The sequence below is a fragment of the Sphaeramia orbicularis genome, chromosome 13 (assembly GCF_902148855.1).
Source record: "Sphaeramia orbicularis chromosome 13, fSphaOr1.1, whole genome shotgun sequence".
Taxonomy (NCBI): Eukaryota; Metazoa; Chordata; class Actinopteri; order Kurtiformes; family Apogonidae; genus Sphaeramia; species Sphaeramia orbicularis.
In genome coordinates, this window is record NC_043969.1 from 41,294,928 (window position 1) to 41,316,529 (window position 21,602).

Below are 21,602 nucleotides of genomic sequence, written 5' to 3' on the forward strand. Positions count from 1 at the left end.
CATCTACGAACTGTACTTGAACATAACATAAAAATATATGAACAACCTGAAAATTCTGAAGAAAAATAAGTGCAATTTTAACAATATTGCACCATAGTCCATCATTTATACACATGCATCACAACTTACAGATCACAATGGATCTACAAATACACAAAGCATTTAGTAACAGACAGAATATTGGTAAAATTCTACATACTTCTCTTAAGACATTTCAGGCTATTCTTATTTGTTCAGGTTATTCCATTTTTTGCAAAAGGCTAGTCTGTAAATGTAAACATTTTTGTGTAATTTCACTTTTACACTGAAACAAAGAGAAAAAAATAGCTTTTTTCATTATTTATAGGTTATTATGATAGTATTTTACTGGTCTTACTCACTTAAGATTTAACTGACCTAAAATGATTTTAACATCCTTGACTATTAATATCTTCAGTGTAATTTTTGCATTTCACAAATTTATCCCACAGGCCAAACTGGATCCTTTGGCAGGCCAAATTTGGCCCCTGGGCCGAATGTTTGACACCTGTGATCTATTATATCATCGCTGTGGGGTGGAAACCTCTTATGTCCAAAACGGTTATTTTTCAGAAAACTGCAAGAACGATGTATATTCTAAAGAAATTATGGAGTTAAGAAACATAGCCACAAGCCATTTTCAATACTTTTCATTGGTTAAATATTTTAAAACAGTGAGGCCAACGTGAAGACTGACCAATAGAATCATTTTGTGACCAAAAATGGACTTTTAAGGTTTCCACCTCTCAACAATGTGTTTTTATTTATGTTTGTATTTATAATGTATTTTGTTTGATTTCTCTATTTCTGAATATGTTTGTTCAAGTTAATTCTGATCACTTTATAAGAACATCTTGAACATGCTAAAAATAGGCCAATGGTCAGCTGATCAATCAATATTCAAATCAAATATTTCTAAAAACCGTCAGGCCAACATGAAGACTGACCAATAGAATAATTTTATGCCAAAAAAAAAAGACCAAAAGTGGACTTACGAGGTTTCCGCCCAAGAGCGACAATATGTAATCCTGACAACAGTGTACTTTTACTCTATTTTTGCTCAAATATACTTTCTAATGCTCACTACAAGTTTTAATATATTTGGTAATGCATCTTTTTTTAATCTTTTTTTGCATCATTTGAGGAATTCATTCACCAGAGGCCTTTCCAGTGACACTACAAGATTGTCATTAATGAGGAAGGAGGCAGGAGTTTAACAAATTGATAATTCCTTTTCAAAATTAGCAGACAGGTTTGTGTTATGTGTTTGTTTGTTCAAAAATAATATTTGAGCATTGAGACCCAATGTATCAAATATGATACAAAATCGAAACTCATACATGGAAATAGATATTTGGAGAAAAAAAAAAAAGGAGGGGGGGTTGTTCAGAAGGACCAATAAAGGCCCCAGTTTCAAAGAACTGGAATTTTCCCTCAATGATTTAATGGTTCAGGCTTTACAGGGTTAATTTACTTTGATCCATTCATGAGATATTTTCTACTCTGAATTCCAACTACATCCACCATAGGAGAGAGGAAGTGTTTAACATTTTATACCATTCCTATCATGTAATCCAAAAGAAATATGCTGTTTATATAACATGTAAAACTCAGAAGATCACCACACTGCGAATGATATTTGAGGTCTAATTGCAGTCATTGCTTTGCCGTTAAGATCAGCTGTAAAATGGGTTTAATTTTTCATCCACTTACAGTAAGTTTCCATGATAGAAGCCTGGCTTCATTTTTCAGCACAATTTCAGGGCAAAACCCATCAACGTCAACCTCTTGATCTTCACATGTAGTGATTATAAACTTACTTTCCCCTCCACTAGTTTAACCGTGAATGTGCTTCCAGTCATGAGGTCATCCGAAGCGTCAGCATCGCAGCAGAAAGGACAAATGGTTTGCTATTCAGATGTCTGTGGCGGCAGCATCCCACTAGTGAATACATTTTTCTTCATCCACCGGGGACGCAGGGGCTAATGGAGCATGAGAGTGGCAGTTCCCCCAGAGTTGTGTAGCTGAGTCACGCCCCCGTTTGGAGAAGAGCTGCAGGCGGTGGTTGTGTGAGACCGAGACTAAGAGGGCATGCTGGGAGAGTCTGGGCCAATTCAGGGGTAAACATCGGTGGCAGTAATTGGAGAACAGCACAGCGGGGAATTTCATACATTTGTGATCTGGGTAGCTCAGTCGAGAATATCCTGACTGTGGAGTTTTTGAGTTGAAAAGGACTGATTGTCTTTGTGCCAAATTCTGCCGACTCCCCACGACACATAGGCCACATACAGTAATAGTTAAAGGTCAACATTTCATTGATTAAACAACCAAACATAACACTCGCAGGGACAGAGGCTGTCCTCGAGAAAAGGCTGAAAGTTCTTACTGTGAAGTGTAAGAATAGAGGTGTAAATAAACACCTTGTTTGGCTGCTAACACACAGAGCTGTGGCTGTCTATCACTTTTTCTAATTTAGTAGCGCTCCACTGGAGCTATTAGTCCTGTTTTTGTAATTAGATGGAATCAATATCATTAGTCATCCATTATAGGTGTTTAAGGAAGTCCTTTTTAATCCATCCATCTGTCCTTGCCTCCCCATTTGTTCATTGGGTCCGTGTCCTCAAAGGCTTGTAGAGACAGCGTAGGTAGCTGAGCAAAAATAGATAATATAGACACCTTGAAAACACAGTTCGATAAGACAACCCTGAATAGAAGCTTTGTGAAAGCTTTATAGTGCTCTTTTTCCGTTTGCGAGTTTGTGGTAACTTCCAATCTTAAAGCTCTTATCTGTTTTATTACGGTGGCGATGCTGAGGAGACTAAATAACACAAAACCGTGGCCTCTAATGCATATGTATAACCACTGCATACGGGGTACAGCAGCAGGGACAGGCACGGAAAGGCTGCAAATGCTACGAGCTGCACATATCATTGGTGTTTCCAGTGCGATAACATCAAAACAGGTATATGTGAACGGGAGTGTGCACGCATCGAGGTGCATTGGCAAACTTGGAAGGAAAGTACAAGGTTGGCGGTGGGAGTGACATCCTGTGGTTCCGCCGAGGTCTCTTATCAGTGTCTGCTCCTTATCACTCAGCCACACAACAGCACAAACTCACACACAGAGTATTTTAGCTGCACCACCTGAGAAGAAATTATCTTTATCAATGTCTGATGCATGACATTCTGTTGTGTTTTCCTGCAAATCCCAGATACAATTTTGCATCACAGACAGAGCGAAAATAAGCAATAAGATGTATCTGCTGTTACACACCGCACCGGCCTCAGACGGCATCACACCCAGCTAATTGTTTCATCTCTCTTCATATTTTAGTGCTTCTCCTAAATAATGTATAAGCAATGTATTTATGTCATCGTTTCTGCACTCAAACTCAGTAATGAAGCTTTCGTCGGTTGCAAAACAAATAGTCCCAAACCCAATTTCCTCATTGGACATGATAATATTTAGGCCCAGTTTACACGGCAATGCTCTCAGGTTAAAAAAAAAAAAAAAAAAAAATTTATCAGATGTCCGTTTTGTTTAGACAGGAATGGTGTTTTTTGAAGGGTTGAAAATGCAAAAAAGTCAAACCACCGTCCAGAGTGGAAATCTTAAAAACACTCCACTCATGTGTCACCATTTAAAGCAGTGGTTTCCAACCTTTTGTGGCTCATGACCCCATTTTAACATCACAAACTTGGGTCGGGTCAGAATAATACCATCTGAACTCTGATATGAAGCAGATAAAAACTCTGAGACCCTCTGAACATGCACACAGATACATATTCTGTGTACTCCTAGTCTCCACTGTGTATGGGTTAAACAGTGTATCAGCAGAATATCAGTATTAGCTGATAGTGATGACGTTGGACAATTTCTGGTTTTGGCAAGAAGCGTAGTGTCCCACATCAGTGACCTGACGGTGAAGGCATCATGGCTTTAAATCCAGCTGGTTTTGTGTCATAACAAGCAACTTGTCAGTGTGGTGAATGCAATTTTATTGTTTCTATATATTTTTCTAAACAGACTAATACAGTGGTTCTCACCTTTTTTTTTTTGGCTCGTGACCCCATTTTAACATCACAAATTTCTGGTGACCCCAGACATTCAAAACGGAGACTTTTTTTTTTTTTTTTGCTAAAATTAACTTGTTTTTGATCATGTAATAGTTTGCTATACTATGTTGCAAATATACATTAATTTTAGAGGACATTTAGTCTATATAATGTGTATTATTATGGACGGAGGCAGAAAAGCCAGGTGTAGATTACTGCTCAAAATGAGAATTTTATTTTCCTTGGTCAGGATATGTACAGTCAGTCCAGCTTGGATTTCCAAGGCTGACAATTAATACTGAACAAACAAGAACTCAAACTATGAATTAAGAAAGAGCTGCAGCATCTGAAACTGACCACAATGAACATTTGACAGATAAACAGAACCACAGTGCTTCAGTTTCAGACTCACAGTTTGTCATGTCTTTATGGATTGGGATTGTTTCTCTCTGCACCTGCTGCTGGCTGAATTCCAATGACTCCCACAGCGCTTGAAACTCCTTGTGCATGAGTTCCAGCAGACACAAACGGGTGGCAAGGCTGGACAGCTTGTTGTCGATGGACATCAGGATGTCCACCGAATCTTTTCCAGGTGTAGAAGCCGCTTCTGGTGAGTCCTCCCTCTGAGATCTTTTAGCCGCCGCTTTGGGAGTCCAGGTGTTGGTTTCCCCATTTCGATGTCGTTGTAGCACCGGTCTATCAACTCTGTCAGACTGGCCAGGTCTTTGTCGCTGTGCTCCAGAGTGAAGAATTAGGGACACTATTTCTCTACTTTAGGTTTGGATTAGGCTTGGATTGGCAAAAGAAAACGGTTAAATAGCTCAATACATGAAATATTTGAAAACACGCCTTGTTTTAATCTGCCGCCTCGCCGTCTCACAGATTCTACGTCACAACCATGTGTCTTCGAGTCACTGTCTGTCTTACATTTTTTTTAGTAAGTTTTTATGTTTATCAATTACTAGAAATTTTAGGCGACCCCATTTGAATTCCAGGCAACCCCACGTGGGGTCCCGACCCCAAGGTTGAAAAACACTGGTCTAAAGAGTTGTTTTCTTGTCAGATAGAGTTTACATCACAGGCATGCGCCAGTACAGGAAAACAACATGTCGGATTATTTCGCTGTGACGGACCTTGAGGTTACCCTAGCTGCAAAATTGTCAGTTTTTGTGAGTTGCTTCACCATGTTCTGTTTCCTGTTTTGTGATTGCATTTTACACTAGGAGAGAACAGGAAGAGAAGTGGAAAGGTTCTACGCAGGTGCTTGGTCTTGGTGGTGGTGATGCTACCTAGCCACCTTTCGTGCATACTATATTTCATTTCATCTCTTTTCATTTATTTCATTCATGGTTGTGTATTTCATCATGTCAAAACCCGGCTCTGAGGTTGGACAAAGATGGAGATGGAGGAGGTGGTAAAAATGTAACAAAGGTTTATTAAATCAAACTAACAACCAAAACCAATATACTGCAACACAAAACGCCAGTCGAGAGGAGTATGAGGACCAGGGCAGGGCAGAACAGAACCAGACCAGGTAACGAGCAGACCCCAGATCAGACCAGAGCCGAGTAGAACAGATCAGACCAGAGAGAGCGAGTGAGCGTCCATGTTGACCTGCTCAAATAGGCCCGTCACAGGTGCAATCAATCAGGCCATCTCCATCTGAAAAAAAGAAAACTGACAGTGCCCCTAGTGCCCAAAAGGTGCAGGGCCATCACCCCCCCCCCCCCCCCCCGCAAAAAAAAGAAAAAGAAAGGGCCTCTCCTCAAGAGGACCGTAACACAGTTTTAACAAAACATTTACCCAATACCAATTTTGATTTTATACTCACCCAAATCTCTACAACCAGTTACCAGCTTACTAACACTGTCCTGTCACCCAGCAACTCCGGCACCTGGAGAAGCAGTTTAAGAGCGGAGAGGGAAGGATGGAAGCAAGCAAGCAGGTTAAGAGAGATGGGGGTACAGCATCAGCTGGTTGGGCTTGAAGAGAAGGTGCGGGCCCGTCACAATCAGCAGACATTCAATAACACTGGGTTACAAAAAAATGTTTTTTGCAAGTTGTCTAGGTTTTTTCAACTGAATTAGGACCATTTTGCACCGCTAAATCCAAAAATGACATCTGTTTTTCTCAATCAGGTCAGGTTTTTTTGCTAATTTGATTTTGAAAAATTTGATCTTCTCAGAAAATTTATTACATTTTTGTGACTTTATCAGTTGATTTTTTTTATATAGTTCTCACCCAAAATAGGTTTTAAGAGGAAAAAAAATCATTTGATCACTTGATTCCTGTTAGGTACAATGGTGTATTCACCGCAAATGTAGCAGAATATGTCAGGCTTATTTTTGCAAGATCTTCTAGTCGAAGCCATTTCATTCACCTGAAATATTAAAAAAAACATTAATCATAAATTGGCAAAAGTAAATTCTTCAGAACTCATTTATTGCAAGAAATATGAAAGAATTTTGTATCATATGATGTGAAAATGCCCATAAATGTAAGCAAAAATGTTAAAGCCAATATGTAGCATAGTTCAGAAAGTTGACCTGACTGAGCAAAATTAATGTGATTTTTTTGATTCAGCACACCAAAATTATCCTAAATCAGCTCAAAAAACTTAAACAATAAATTTGTTGTTGACCAGTGTAATCATCAGGTGAATAAATACATACACTCCCATGCTTGAAAAGGAGCAGGATGAAGAAAGTCTTATATTTCATGCTCCCTTCTAAATAATGATAGCCTTAATGGTTAGCCATACACTAGTTATAAAATCATACTGTAAAAGTCAGACAAACCAAACAAAATACATCCAAAGATAATACAAAATGAATACAAAACCAAGTGCAAAACTACATATCTACGAAGTACAAAACAAACAAAACATGGGTAAATATATAACTGACGAAATGATTGCAAAACAATTACGATACTGGACCAAAATATGTAAATGAATGTCACAAGATGCAAAAAGAAATTCGAAGCACAGTGTAAAAACTTATAACTGTTCATATAATCTCATTGTTCTGTCTTTGTACACTATTTTCAGTTGGAATGTGTTTTTACAGTCCTTCAGCTCATTATAAAGAGAACTGATAAACAGGAAATTTCACACACTTTTGCGTGTCTGTCTGCATGCAGATTTCCACCCCAAAACACACGTCTAAATGCAGAATTAAAAGGCCACTTTTGCGTTTTCGGTTCAGATTGTTGCTGTCTAAACGTAGCCGTAATATCAATGCCAGGAATGGTTTTGAATTCACTTAGTTTTCACTGATGGCTCTGGTATTAAAGCACATCAACAGTTTTGTTTATCACCATTCTCATCAACCTCCTGTTGGCAGCTGTTCAGCAAATGAGCTCTGATTAAAACAACTACAGACAGGCAATGTTTGCAGCTAACGGGAAAAGAAAGTCGAACATCTAGCAGCGAAGGAAACATATTGTTAAAGCTAAAAGCAGAAGTACTTGCATATGTCTGGAGGACAGAACAACAACGACGATGACAAGACAATCATATAAACCTTAAGGACAGTACAGATGGTAAAAGAAATGCATGTAAGAGGAGTGGTGGGAGGGACAGAATAAATGTAAGTGCTTTAGATGCATAGAATACAGAATATGAACTGGATTTAATCATAGTTTATAAACTGTAGGTGATACTCAGAATATATGTACAGTATTAAAATCAATAGTAATGAATAAATAACTTGAGTTGCATTAAACTTTATTATACAAGCTCCATAGTCTATCAAGTTATATATTTATTAGTGATGTCAAAATTAATGCGTTAACACAGATTAATCTATCATCATGATGACTCTGAATGTCTCTGACAACACATTTGGGGCAACTTGTCCAAGCAGAGTTAGCATCGTGCATGAACAAATGGTCAGTTGATCCAGTAGAGACAGGCAACAGAACCAGCCCATAAAGATGGAAGACGATAAACGGCTAAACAGCTGGACAGAAATATTAGTACAAAAAAAACAAAACAAGAAGGAACAGTCGACCAACATGAACTATTATCCACTCTCTGCAGGAAGGAGTTTTTTTTTCACCGAAGCACTTCCAGTTTAAAATACCACATTAACATGAAACATATCTTAGTTGGGGATTCTGCTAGCACTGTGGCTAATGCGTCGCCCAGCTTGCGACAACTATTGCCACATTTCCACTACGTGGAACCAGCTCGACTCGGCTTGGCTCGGCTCAACTCGGTATTCCTGCAGACCATTTCCGTTACAGGACACTACTGACTTTACAGTACCTGGACGTCATAGAGATGCGGCGTGTTATTTCTGTGTCGTCTGTTCAGAGAGTTGCTGATAAACTCGCTTGTTGCGTGTTGTCTCATCTGAATTTTTATGTCGGCCACCAAAGACTGAATCTCCTCGACCGACCATGGTGTAGTTTTGGGCTGTTGTTATGTGGATTAATGTACCGCTGTATTTACTGTCAACTTCCGCATCTGTTTTTTGTAAAACGGCGGGTCACAGAGACAACTGTCTGACCAATCAGTGGTCTGCAGTGTGTACACGTCACGGTTTAGTTTCACTTGGAGGAGATGATACCAAAAAACTAGTACCGGGTACCAGATTCCAGGTCCTTTTTTGTAATGGAAACGCAAAAAGGCTGAGTCGAGTCGAGCCGGTACCACGCAGTGGAAATGTGGCATAAGTTAAAGGCATATATACAGGATGATTCAAAAAGAATGAACTGATTTCATGCATTGCTTTAGTTCTCAAGCGTGATCATGGAATGAGTCAGTGACCATTTGAAAGAGAAGTTTTCTAAGTTTGGTTGCCACAGGGGCGCCAGGGGCAATGGAATGGTTGGAAGGGGGCCCAATACCTTGTTCTTTGTGCTTGGCCTGCGAGATCCCCAGACCTCACTGTGTGTGATTTTTTTTTTTTTTTTTTTTTTTTCCTTGTGGGAATACATAAAAGATCACTTTTATGTTCCACCGCTACCCACTAACCTCGATGACCTTAAACATTGAATAACAACAGCGATCAACTCAGTGGATCATGATGTGCTAATTGTAACATCTCTGTCTTTTTGTTCTGCTGTTTCTCTTTCTTTCTCTTTTTTCCCCTCACTCTCAGCCACACCTCCTCATCAGTTCATTCCCCTCACCTGTGAGCACACCTGGGCTCATTAGGTAGAGGGTTTATATTCACCTCTCCCTCCTTTGTTCTTTGCCAGATTGTCTTCTACCTGTGAGAAACTTTCCAGCATTACACCTACCTGATTCTTCGTGTCTGATCTCGTTTGTCCCTGACCCGCTCTGCTACCTGTCGTCTGATCCCTGCCTGTCTCGTCAGCCTGGTTCTGCCTTTTCGTCCGTTTCCCTGGTGCTCGACCTGCCCTTTGTCCCTGACCACGTCTCTCTGCCTGCCGTCTGGTTTCGACCTGTTTCTGCCTCGGACCCTGTCTTCTGTCTCAGCCCCTCTGGACTCTACGGACTCCCCGGTTACTGGACTATCTGCCTGTCCCCGACGCCCCCCTTTGCCTTACCCCTGTCGGATTACTGAGACTGAGTTTGTAACTGTGTCTAAAACTGTAACTGTTATATTGAACTCCTGTTGCTTCAACAAAGCCTCAGTAAAGGTTTTCAAACTCATACCTTTGTGTCGGTCTGCTTCTGGGTTCCGGTTGTATTTGTTACACTAATAAGTGTCTGAGAGGAAATCTCTTATTGCACTGATGTTGCTTATGCTGCAGGTGGTGACTACACTGAACACTTGTAAGACAGGAAATAAAAGTTGATTGTGAGTAGAATACTTGTGACTTGGCTGGAGTTTTCTATTGCTTTTCCTTATTATAATAATAAAAAAATTAAAATAATTAAATCAGTTCATTCTTTTTTAATAACCCTGTATTCCCTTCTTTCTTTAGTGTATTTGCTCATGCAAAATAAAATGTGATTAATATAGATTAAAAATTAATTATATTTAATTGTGATTAATTGAAATTAATCCTTAGCAACTCTGCGATTAATCTGATTAAAAATTTTAATCATTTGATTGCACTAGTATTTACTCATTAGCTGTTTTTATTTGTATGATGCTCTTTCATCTAGTTCATCTATTTATGAAAATTTTATGGTAAAGGTTCAATGTATAAAATTCAAGACCAGTTGCAGACCAGTGTTACCAGTGTTAGAGTTTGTGGTAAAGACAGTAAAGTTACATCTAGTTTTGTGTTAAGTAGCTTAATGGACTGCATCCCTCACCACCATTACACACATTAACAACACCAAAACGACTATTACCTCAGTATATTTCAGCTCAAGATGAGAAAGTATTAACCTCCTGAGACCCAGGAAAGCAAAGGTTTTGGCTTTTTTATATATTAAATAATTATCTTGATTGGAAACGATATAATTTCCTCATAAATGTATGGAATATCCTTTGTAACATTTTAAGTTTTTTTTTTTTATAATAGTGAAACTCTTGTCCTCTACACAACAGGTTAAATAAGTTAAAATCATCAAAGTCTGGTCACACAGAGACATCTACAGATGGTTACCATGACTACACACCACTTTCTAATGTCTAGTCTTTATATTTATGTATTTTCAATCTGATATTTTAACAGTTTTACCATTATTTTAGAAATGCAGTCGACCATAATGCAAACAAATGACTCCTTCACAGACTAGAGCACAAACCAAACACATTCAGCCTTTAAAATACATGATTCACTTTGAGTAATCCATCAGAATATGTAAAAAATAATAAATAAATAAATAAATAAATAAATAAAGCGTCTATTCTTTAATCTTTAATAATGTACATTTTAAGTCTGACCCTCCCAGCGGTGACCACCAAATCTACCTTTCAAAGTCCGTCCTTTTTGGTAAAGGTACATAGACTGTCTTTTGTCAAATTGTTATTAATGCGCTTGTGTTCGAACATTCGCTGTGTGTGTACGATGATAAACCCAAACTATAAAAACACAACTGACAGCAGTGTTTCTCCACATTTTGCCGCTGCCGTACATCTTTATGTTTTCTTGACACTTTTATGGAGGAGAACTGTCAACGCAGACAGATGTGACGCTCAGAGAAAACAAATGTATCTCACATATAACCATTGGCTTTCGCGCTAAGTGTCGAGTCCTGCATTTCGGATGGTAGACGGATACGAAGAGTTTAGGAGTTTTCAGTTTAGTCCTTGTTCTGTGTTTGGTTTTTTTGGATGCAAAACCATGTGAAACGGACAGCCCAGAATTTGCACATTATACACGTAAAGTTCCTCCTACAGGGATAAGATCTAAATTATGAATGGCTCCAGTGCTTTTTATTATTGAACTTGTCTACAACAAGCTGTTTTACTACTTTCATGAATTTTATATGATCTATTATTTATTACTGCTGTATATTGGGCATGAAACGGCTCTGCTTAGAACTTCCTCTAAACGACGTCTGGCTTCTTGTCGTACTTATTAGACCCCAACATTATGAAAACAAGCAGAGTGAAATGTCTCATTTACAACTTTTGAGGTCTTTTCATTCTTCAGCATATTCTCCATTAATGATGCAAAATGACACAAAGTACCCTGCCCTGAGGGGGAACCTATACAGACTTCATTATGAGGTACTTTTAATTAGTCTTTGTAATTAAAAGCAGAATATTGGGTGCAGAACGGCTGGAAGCTAAATTGATATGCCCATAAACATTTGCATGTTCATTGGTCAGGGTTAGCAAACCGTCTCGGTTTTACTCGGGCGGGTCAGACCAGAGTGTGGAGGGTTGAGCTGCAGAGGGATTTAAGGGAAAATGTGTGTGACACAGTCTTAATTAAGTGAGAAGGGGGGGAGGCGACGTGGACGAGGAAGACGAGGTGGAAACTAGGTGTGAAGTGTGGCGCAAACTATTTTTGGCTGACCATACGTTACAATATGACAGCGTCAGCGTCACCGAAAAACACAATGAATGAACCTGGAGCTGAAAGGGGATTCACACTTAATGAATGTGGAGTGTCTGAGTCTACCAACATATGCAATAAACAAGGAATAAAGACAGAGGCAGCAGGAGTAGATTCACTGGACAACAGGGGTGTCAAACACATTTAGTTCAGGGGGTACATTCAGCCCAATATGATCTTAAGTGGGTCAGACCAGTAAAAAAAAAGGTAGAATTACATTATGAAACAAGTGTTCAGAGAACGTAAACCTCCGCCAAGCACCCCGAACCGTGTGCATGTGTGGATCAACTATTTCTTTTTAAACAATGAGTGTGCAAAACAAATTTCACAATGATATTTCACAAACTGCATTTTTTATGATTTTTTGAAAATGGTGCATTAAAAAAAAAAAAAAAGTCAACAGAGCGTAACAGAAGAGAAAGGAAGCAGAACGATATTTTGTACAAAGTTGAAGCTTGGTACCAGTCATATGTATGTCAAATTATATCAACCCTTTCATGCATGAATTATGAGAACCTGATCAAGATTTTTGTCCTAAGTGTTTTTATTCCTCTTTAGGCATGAAAAAAACAATGCGATTCAACTTTTTTTTTTTATGAACCTATTTTTCATGGAGTTGCATTTATGTCCACTCAGCTGGACACCATGTGTTTAATTTTTGAAACAAAGAAAAATGTATTTACTGGCATACTTTGTGAAAACTATGAGCATTTTTTTAAAATGCTGCTAATCTGCTGTTTTCTGATGTCGCATTTTAACATACACTAATGCTAGTTATTAATCACTTTATGGAGATAATACATAAAAAAACAACTTTTTGTTAAAAAAAAAAAAAAAAAACTGTTTAATACAGTCTAATAATAATAAAAAGCAACTGATTTATGCTAAAGAATGTTAGTGTAGATGAGGTTTATCAAGAACAGTAAAGTTACAGTGATGGTATGAATGTCAGTGTATGGGATGATCCACCGTGTTGGCTGATATGGAACTAAAACAATAAATCCATGAATATACAACAGAACAGCTTTGAACAACTGTCCACTGTAGTGACCACTATGCATGAAAGGGTTAAATTCCAATCAATATTTGTTGAGTTATAATGAAAAATGTGTTGTGAATGGGATTTTCAGTGTTAAATTGAAATGTCCACAGAGTCCACATTCCACAGTGGATGTGGACAATTTTGTGCCAGATACAAGATATTGTTATAAGCTATGGGTGGATCAAATTGGAGGCTAATCGGAGATGTTTTGAATTTTTTATGAATTTTCAAAACTGCTCAATGATGAGAGATAGGAAAATTGTAGATTTTGTGACTTTGCTGTGACCTTGAACTTTGGCCTACTTGGCCCAAAATTGAATGGGTTGGTCCCAGGGCCTAGGCCTATCTGTGGGTACAATTTGGTAAAGATGGTTGGAATAGTTTTCCTGTAAAGTTGCTAACAAACAAACAAACAAACAAACAAGAAAAGCGCTCAGACAGCACAGACCTCCGCCAAAACAGATCAAATCTGTGGAATAATCTACGACCGACTTCTAACCTCTCCTGCACAATGATGTTACTTGTTTGAATGTTTATTAAATTTTTTCTTGCTGTTTTATGATGTGCAAAATAAAATAATAATAAAAAAAATAATAATAATAATGTCTTAACCCTTTATAGGGCACTCATAAGCCCTTTTGACACAACACTTCTGTACCGGGAATATTTCATCTTTATTCCAGAATGACGTCTGCATAAATGAAACGGTGGCTCATTTGGTCCCACCTTTATCGTGACTTTGTAACGCCTCTGGAGGTAGTAGTAGAGGTCGAATCATAATTCCGGAACACTACGTAAAAGGAACACCTCTCGTTCCGCAACCAAGGTGTGACGTTTTGATGACGTATTGACTCTGCGCCAGGGGGGATTTAAAATGAGCGCGGGCCGTGTACAATAAACAAACATATCACTGTGACTAGAATGATGTCGAACTGGGGAGACGCCAAGATCTGCGAGCTGTTATCACTTCGGGTGGAGGATTCTATCCATGCTAACATTGGTGTAACGGTGAAAGACAGGCTCTGGAGAGGTTAGCAAATCCGCTATGCTCGGGGTATTTCCGACGCGCAAGTTACACGTCACACTCTATGCTGCGCTGTGTCACCGCCCCTTTGATTCTGGAACGCAGGTCCGCTGTGTAAAAGTCCAGCCTGTCTCACCTCTGTTACTCCTTTGTCTTGGCTGTGGAAATCGGTCAATGGTGGAAAAAAGGTGGGATCACCAGCTCGTCTTTTTTCCGGGATCTCTGTAAAAGTGGCTACAGAAATACTAAATAATTTAAAATTTCAACCTTAGTGTGTTAATAGGAGGACATAACAAGAATTTATTTTGTGAAATCTTAAAATGTTTTCATTGTTATGCAGAAAATCAGTCAATGAAGTAAAAAAAAAAAGGCCTATATGAAAAATACAAGAAAAGCACATGTGAGGTGAAAGGAACGTGTATTTTAGAACGTTAGAACAACATAAGTGCTGATACAGCACCTGTTAACATACACATGATCACCAAATATGGTCAGTGACCTTGATTTTCTACATAACAATAAAAATTTGTGAAAAATTTTCTTCCAATAACAAATAACATAGAAATACTCTGAAATTCCAAATTTCAGCGAGTGCCTATAAAGGGTTAAACCATCCTCCTTGTTGTCAGCTGACATTGTGGAGAGGCTGCTGCCGTCAAATACACAGTTACTTCCTAGTTAACTATCGCTAACTAGTCTGAGACATCCATTAAAATGCATGTTTGGTGTCTTTAGACAATGTACGTTTTTTTGCAGCTCAGATTTTTACCAAAATTCATTCTCAAAAAACACAGCTTTCCATAATGACTGTATAATTTATCAAGGATTTCCACCACTCAAAGGCACTAACGCTCCACTCCGACAAGGGGTGGGAATCGTTAAGAATTTAACAATTCTGATTCCATTATTAATTTTGCTTATCAATCTGATTCCTTATCAATTCTCTTATCGATTCTCATTGGGTGAGGGAATAAAAGAGTACAAATGGATGTGTTTGAATTTACTGTCTTTTATATTTCCATCTCTGCACAGAAAATATAACATATACAGTATGAACAAATAACAACAGATGACACCGTGCCCAGTTCGGGGGGATGGCTGCGGCGGTGGCAGAGTGCTGTGAAAGTGAAACTAAAGACCCTTTACTAATTCCTCTATTGCTGTATTTCTACTATGTTGAACCAGTTCAACTCGGCTCAGCTCATCTCCCGTTGTTGTGCACCTCATTTCCTTTCCCTTCTTACCTTTGGAAACATGTATTTCGGTACGACGTTTGTTGCCCGCACAGGAACCAGAACTGGGCCCGGCGTTCACTCTGCTGCTAGATTCACAAGCACCGCTAAGTAGAGTATCAAATACGTGACACTCCTTAAATGAATCACATGCTGTGGACAAATGTTTGAGCAGATTGGAGGGATTCCACCCTTTGAAGACATGGAAGCTTTGACAGTGTTCCAGTGGACCTGGTGTCGTCTTCTCAGACCATTTCTGCCTCAACGCACGGCCACGTTCTGACCAAAACAATGCAGCGTATGCGTGACGTCATCGCACATGCGCAAGGAAGGTGGACTCGATAAGCAGAATTGTTAAGCAGGGAGGCAAACGATTCCAAGGAATCGAGCTACTGGGATCTGGTTCTCAAAAAGAACCGGTTCTCGATTCTCATCCCTAACTCCGACCCTAACCTGTGACAGATAAATGTGAACCCTTTATGGGGCACTCATTGAAATCCTCTGAAATTCAAAATTTCAACCTTAGTGTGTTATTGGACATCGTCATCTACCTCTTTGTTGGTTGCCGTGACAACAGTCTCCCTCCTCTTGCCATACGACATCTGAGCAGCACTCGCTAAAAAGTAAACACATGCAGTAAAACAACTATTATAAGGTCAAAAACTGACAAAAATCACTTATATTCACTATTTACTGCTTCAGTAGTTGTATTGAATCTCTCAGAATCACTATGTAGTTTTATTTAAAAACAAAAAAAACATGCATCTTTACTTCACTGAGGCACAGGATTGGCCCCTTATTTAATGTTTGCTGAAATTACCAAAAATAGTCACTTGATCTCATCACTGCTGGCTTTTTCTTCGTGCTTTTCCAGAGGCCTGGAGCTTTTACATCGAAGCCACAGCGTTGAATCTGCTGCTGCTGTTGATCCTGTCACGTTTCAGGGCCAATGTCACTTTGGTAACTGGAGCTCAGACTCAGGTGATGCTGGAAGGAACCAGAGACGAGTTCAGTCATATTTACAGCTCACTTTTACATTCAGGATGTGTCGCTTTACTCTGATATCGGATTAGTGAAACCATGACACCCTGAATCTGTGGCATGGTGGGGGGTGGGTTTTATTCACCGTTATTGGTCTTATTGACATTTGTATTGTTTGGTTTTAAGTAGGTTTATGCCTGTATTTAAAGGTATGTGTGAGTGTATTTCTATTTTATTTATTTTACTGGACATTTTAAGGTAGTTTTATTGAATTAACTTCCCTGATTGTATTATTTCCTCCATTGTTTTAATGGAATCAAATAGATCTTTACTGTTGCAGTTACAGGAACAATTAAAACCAATTTAGCTGCTCTGTTTCTGTTTAGCAGCAATCATCTTCAGTGCAAAAAAAGACTATATATAGGATACTACTGTGTGTATATGTATAATATTACACAAAATTATAGTGAAAAATATTATCAATATACAAAACTACAAAGATGAAATACCAAAATATACAAATACTACTAAATACTACTAAAATATACAAAAGGCTAACTCTATACAACTGTATTTAAAATATTGCACAAAACTGTACTAAATATATACCAAAAAATATTAACAATATACAAAACTACAAAGATGAAATACTAAAATATACAAATACTACTAAAATATACAAAAGGCTAACTATACAACTGTATATATAATATTGCACAAAACTATACTGAAAATATATACTGAGTAATATTAAAAATATGCAAAACTATAAAGATAAAATACTAAAATATACAAATACTACTAAAATGTATAGAGTTGACCTTTTGTATAACTGTTTATATATAATATTACACAAAATTATACTGAAAATATATACCAAAAAATATTAATATACAAAATTTAAAAGATAAAATGTTAAAATATACAAATACTACTAAATACAACTAAAATATACAAAAGGCTAACTCTATACAACTGTATATATACAATATTACACAAAATTATACTAAAAATATATACTGAAAAATATTAACAATACACAAAACTTAAAAGCTAAAATGCCAAATTATACAAATACTACTAAATACTACTAAAATATACAAAAGGCTAATTCTATACAACTGTATTTATAATATTGCACAAAACTGTACTAAATATATACCAAAAAATATTAACAATATACAAAATTATAAAGATGAAATACTAAAATATACAAATACTACTAAAATATACAAAAGGCTAACTATACAACTGTATATATAATATTGCACAAAACTGTACTGAAAATATATACTGAATAATATTAAAAATATGCAAAACTATAAAGATAAAATACTAAAATATACAAATACTACTAAAATGTATAGAGTTGGCCTTTTATATAACTGTTTATTTATAATATTACACAAAATTATACTGAAAATATATACCGAAAAATATTAATATACAAAATGTAAAAGATAAAATGTTAAAATATACAAATACAACTAAATACAACTAAAATATACAAAAGGCTAACTCTATACAACTGTATATATACAATATTACACAAAATTATACTAAAAATATATACTGAAAAATATTAACAATACACAAAACTTAAAAGCTAAAATGCCAAATTATACAAATACTACTAAATACTACTAAAATATACAAAAGGCTAATTCTATACAACTGTATATATGATATTACACAAAATTGTATTGAAAATATATACCAAAAAATATTAAAACTATGCAAAACTACAAAGATGAAATACTAAAATATACAAATACTACTAAATACTACTAAAATATGCAAAAGGTTAACTCTATTCAACTGTGTATATAATGTTACACAAAATTATACTGTAAATATATACTGAAAAATATTAACAATACACAAAACTAAAGATAAAAATACTAAAAATACAAATACTACGAAATACTTTTAAATATACAAATGCCAACTCTATACAACTATATATATTACATAAAACTGTACTAAAAATATGTACTGGAAAATATTAACAATATACAAAACTTAAAAGATAACATACTAAAATATACAAATACTACTAAAATATACAAAAGGCTAACTTTATACTACAGCCTAAATAAATAAATACATACATAAAGGATATATACAGGTAATAAAGGATATATAAACAGTCAAATTAATATCAAGGTGCATGGGTTGTGATTATTAGTTTGTCCCTGGTCCTGGTTGTTTTTTATAGTTTGATTTACTCTGTAGTCTGGATATTTACACACTGCTCCACCCAGGCTGAACCAACCCTTTTTTAGAATTGTAATATATATTAATGTAGGTTTTATTATTTAGATTTCATTACGAGTTCGTAGGCTCTTCGTTCAGAGGTTCTCCTTATGATGGATGGTGCTGCTGGCATTTGCACTGAACAGAAAAGACACAGAGGGATCTTCTTTTGGACGTGTTACTGATCCAACCACCATAATAATGATGTCAAACAAATAATACACCAGAAGAATCTATAATTCCCATAATAGTCTGTTTTGGAAAATGTATGGAGAAAAAAGTGGATATTTGGGATAAAATGTGGAGTTTAAAGAGAAAAATGTCTAAATAAATTAAAGATACCTGGAAAAAATAACAACTGTCATAAAATGGTAAAACATTTTTTTAAACATTATGATACCTGACTGAAATTAACCACATCCTTCTCCTTCATCATCTTCTTCTTCTCCCTCTTCTTCCTCTTCTTCTCCTCCTCCTTTTTCTTCTCCATCATCTTCTTCTCCTTCTTCTTTGTCTTCTCGTTCTTATCTTTCGTCTTCTTCTTTTTCATCTTCTTCTTCTCCTCCTTCTTCTCCATCATAATCTTCTCCTTTGTCTTCTTTTTCTTATCTTTGGTCTTCTTCTCCTTCTTCTTCTCCTTCTTCCTCTTCTTCTTCTCCTTCATCATCTTCTTCTCCTTTATCTTCTCATTCTTCTCTTTCGTCTTCTCTTCATTCTTCTCCTCCATCTTCTTCAACTTTGTCTTCTTCTCCTCCTTCTTCTCCATCTTCTCGTTCTTCTCTTTCGTCTTCTTCTTCTCCTCCCTGTTCTTCTCCTTTGTCTTCTTCTTCTCCACCTTCTTCTTCTCCTCCTCATTCTTCTCCTTCATCTTCTCCTTTGTCTTCTTCTCCTCCCCCTCGTTCTTCTCCTGTCTTCTTCTTCTCCTCCCTCTTCTTCTCCATCTTCTCCTTCTTTGTCTTCTCGTTCTTCTCTTTCATCTTCTTCTTCTCCTCCTCCTCTTCGTTCTTCTCCTTCTCCTTCATCTTCTTCTCCTTTGCCTTCTTCTCCTCCTCCTCCTCCTTCTTTGTCTTCTCCTCCTCCTCGTTCTTCTCCTCCTTCTTCTTCTCCTCCTTCTTCTTCTCCTCCTCCTCGTTCTTCTCCTTCATCTTCTTCTCCTTTGTCGTCTTCTTCTTCTCCATCATCTTCTTCTCCTTTGTTTTCTCGTTCTTCTCTTTCGTCTTCTTCTCCTCATTCTTCTCCTTCTCCATCTTCTTCTCCTTTGTCGTCGTCTTCTTCTCCTCTTCTTCTCCTTCTTTGTTTTCTCATTCTTCTCCATCTTCTTTTCCTTCTTCTCTTCCTCCTTCTTCTCCTCCTCTTTCTCCGTCTTGTTCATTTTAGGACTATTCCAGTTCATTTCCATATTATGTAAACCAGTTTTATATCTTTTAACACAACTTGCATCTTTTATCTGAAGTACACTCCACATTAATATTTGATGACCATTATTTAGTTTTTCCAGACATTTCAACTAAACTATTTATACAGTGAAACCTCCCAGTTCATGTTAGGTTTTCTTGGAAAATAAAGATAAACCATAATAATAATAATAATAATAATAATAATAATAATAATAATAATAATAATGATAATAATAAGGATATTGAAAACTTCTATTAAGTTCTCATGCAAAATCTAGTTTTGTTTTGGTTTTTTTTTTTTCTTAAGTTCTATTTAGTTTGAGGTTTTTTTGTTTTTTGTTTTCTTTTTACTTTGTCCCTTGGAGCACCATTTCATCGTTAGTGTGGACTGGAGCTGCTTGTTTTTCAACTGGATTTGGTTGAAATTTGTGTTCGACATCCAAGAAACCCTTCTGATAATTCACGTCATGTATTAATGATAGCTATTTCTGAGTTTCAACCGCTTTAAAAAAAAAAAAAGTTAAAGAATGTCTCTTCTTCTACTTTTCCCCCTTGTTTGAAATCTTACATGTTATTTTTACCCCATAATTCAGTAGTTTTGGAGCAAATGTTCATGTTTTTCACTTGTTACTAGAGGTGTTAAAAAATATTGGTTCTGCAATATATCGCGATATTTAATTTCACAATACTGTATCGATATTAAAAAGTACTGTATCGATATTTTTAGGTATATATTCAAATGCAGATATGGCGGAGGTTTGTTTTTGTTTTTTGTTTTTCTGTATTGTTTATATTTTACTTATTTTTATTTAACACTGTTTTATTAAATAATGTTTATCTGAAGGATCCTAAAAGCACTTTTAACTGTCTGAGAGGCAGATGTTAGTTCCTTTGGAAACTAGGAGAATTTAAAAAATTTGTAAAATAGCATTAGATCCTGTTCTGATCAAATAAAAGTGTGTTTAGTATTTGTACATATTTCTGGAGTAATTCAATTCTTCCAGGAAATAATCTTTGAAAAAAAAGAAACAAACAAAAAAATTGCCTTTTTAACAGTTTCATGATATATTGATATATCATATCGTGATCCTAGTATTGTGATTTGTATCGTATCGCCCCATTCTGGCCAATACACGCCCCTACTTGTTACAGTGAGTTTCTTCTGTATGTATTTGCAGTATGTTGATCTCAAGTTTTATTTTTTTTCCTTTGTGTATGATAAGCTCTTATTTTTGGCAGAACACGACAAGCATTTAAATCACCCCAAACTGCTAAAAAAAAAAAAAAAGCTAAAATCCTTCTTTCATGTCAAAAAATTCACAATAAATCAACAAATAGCTAATATTTTTAAGCATTTTAGCCCAGAATGTCCCCTAAAACCCTAACTCCTTATCATTATTACAATGTACTGCGATAATAATAATAGTTTTGTTGCCCAACCGTCTCTTATTGTCACTTCTTTACAGAGTCAAACTAATCAACAACACTCTGATCACCACCCTCAACAGGCAACGACAGCACATGTTTGGCTCATGCTATGCTCAAGGCATGCTGGGATACGACAGAATGACTGACACATGGTCCCGGCCCCCCTCCTGGTCCAGTGTGATACTTTAATTAGGATCTGTGGCAAACATGAACTCAGTAAATACTTTCCTGTAT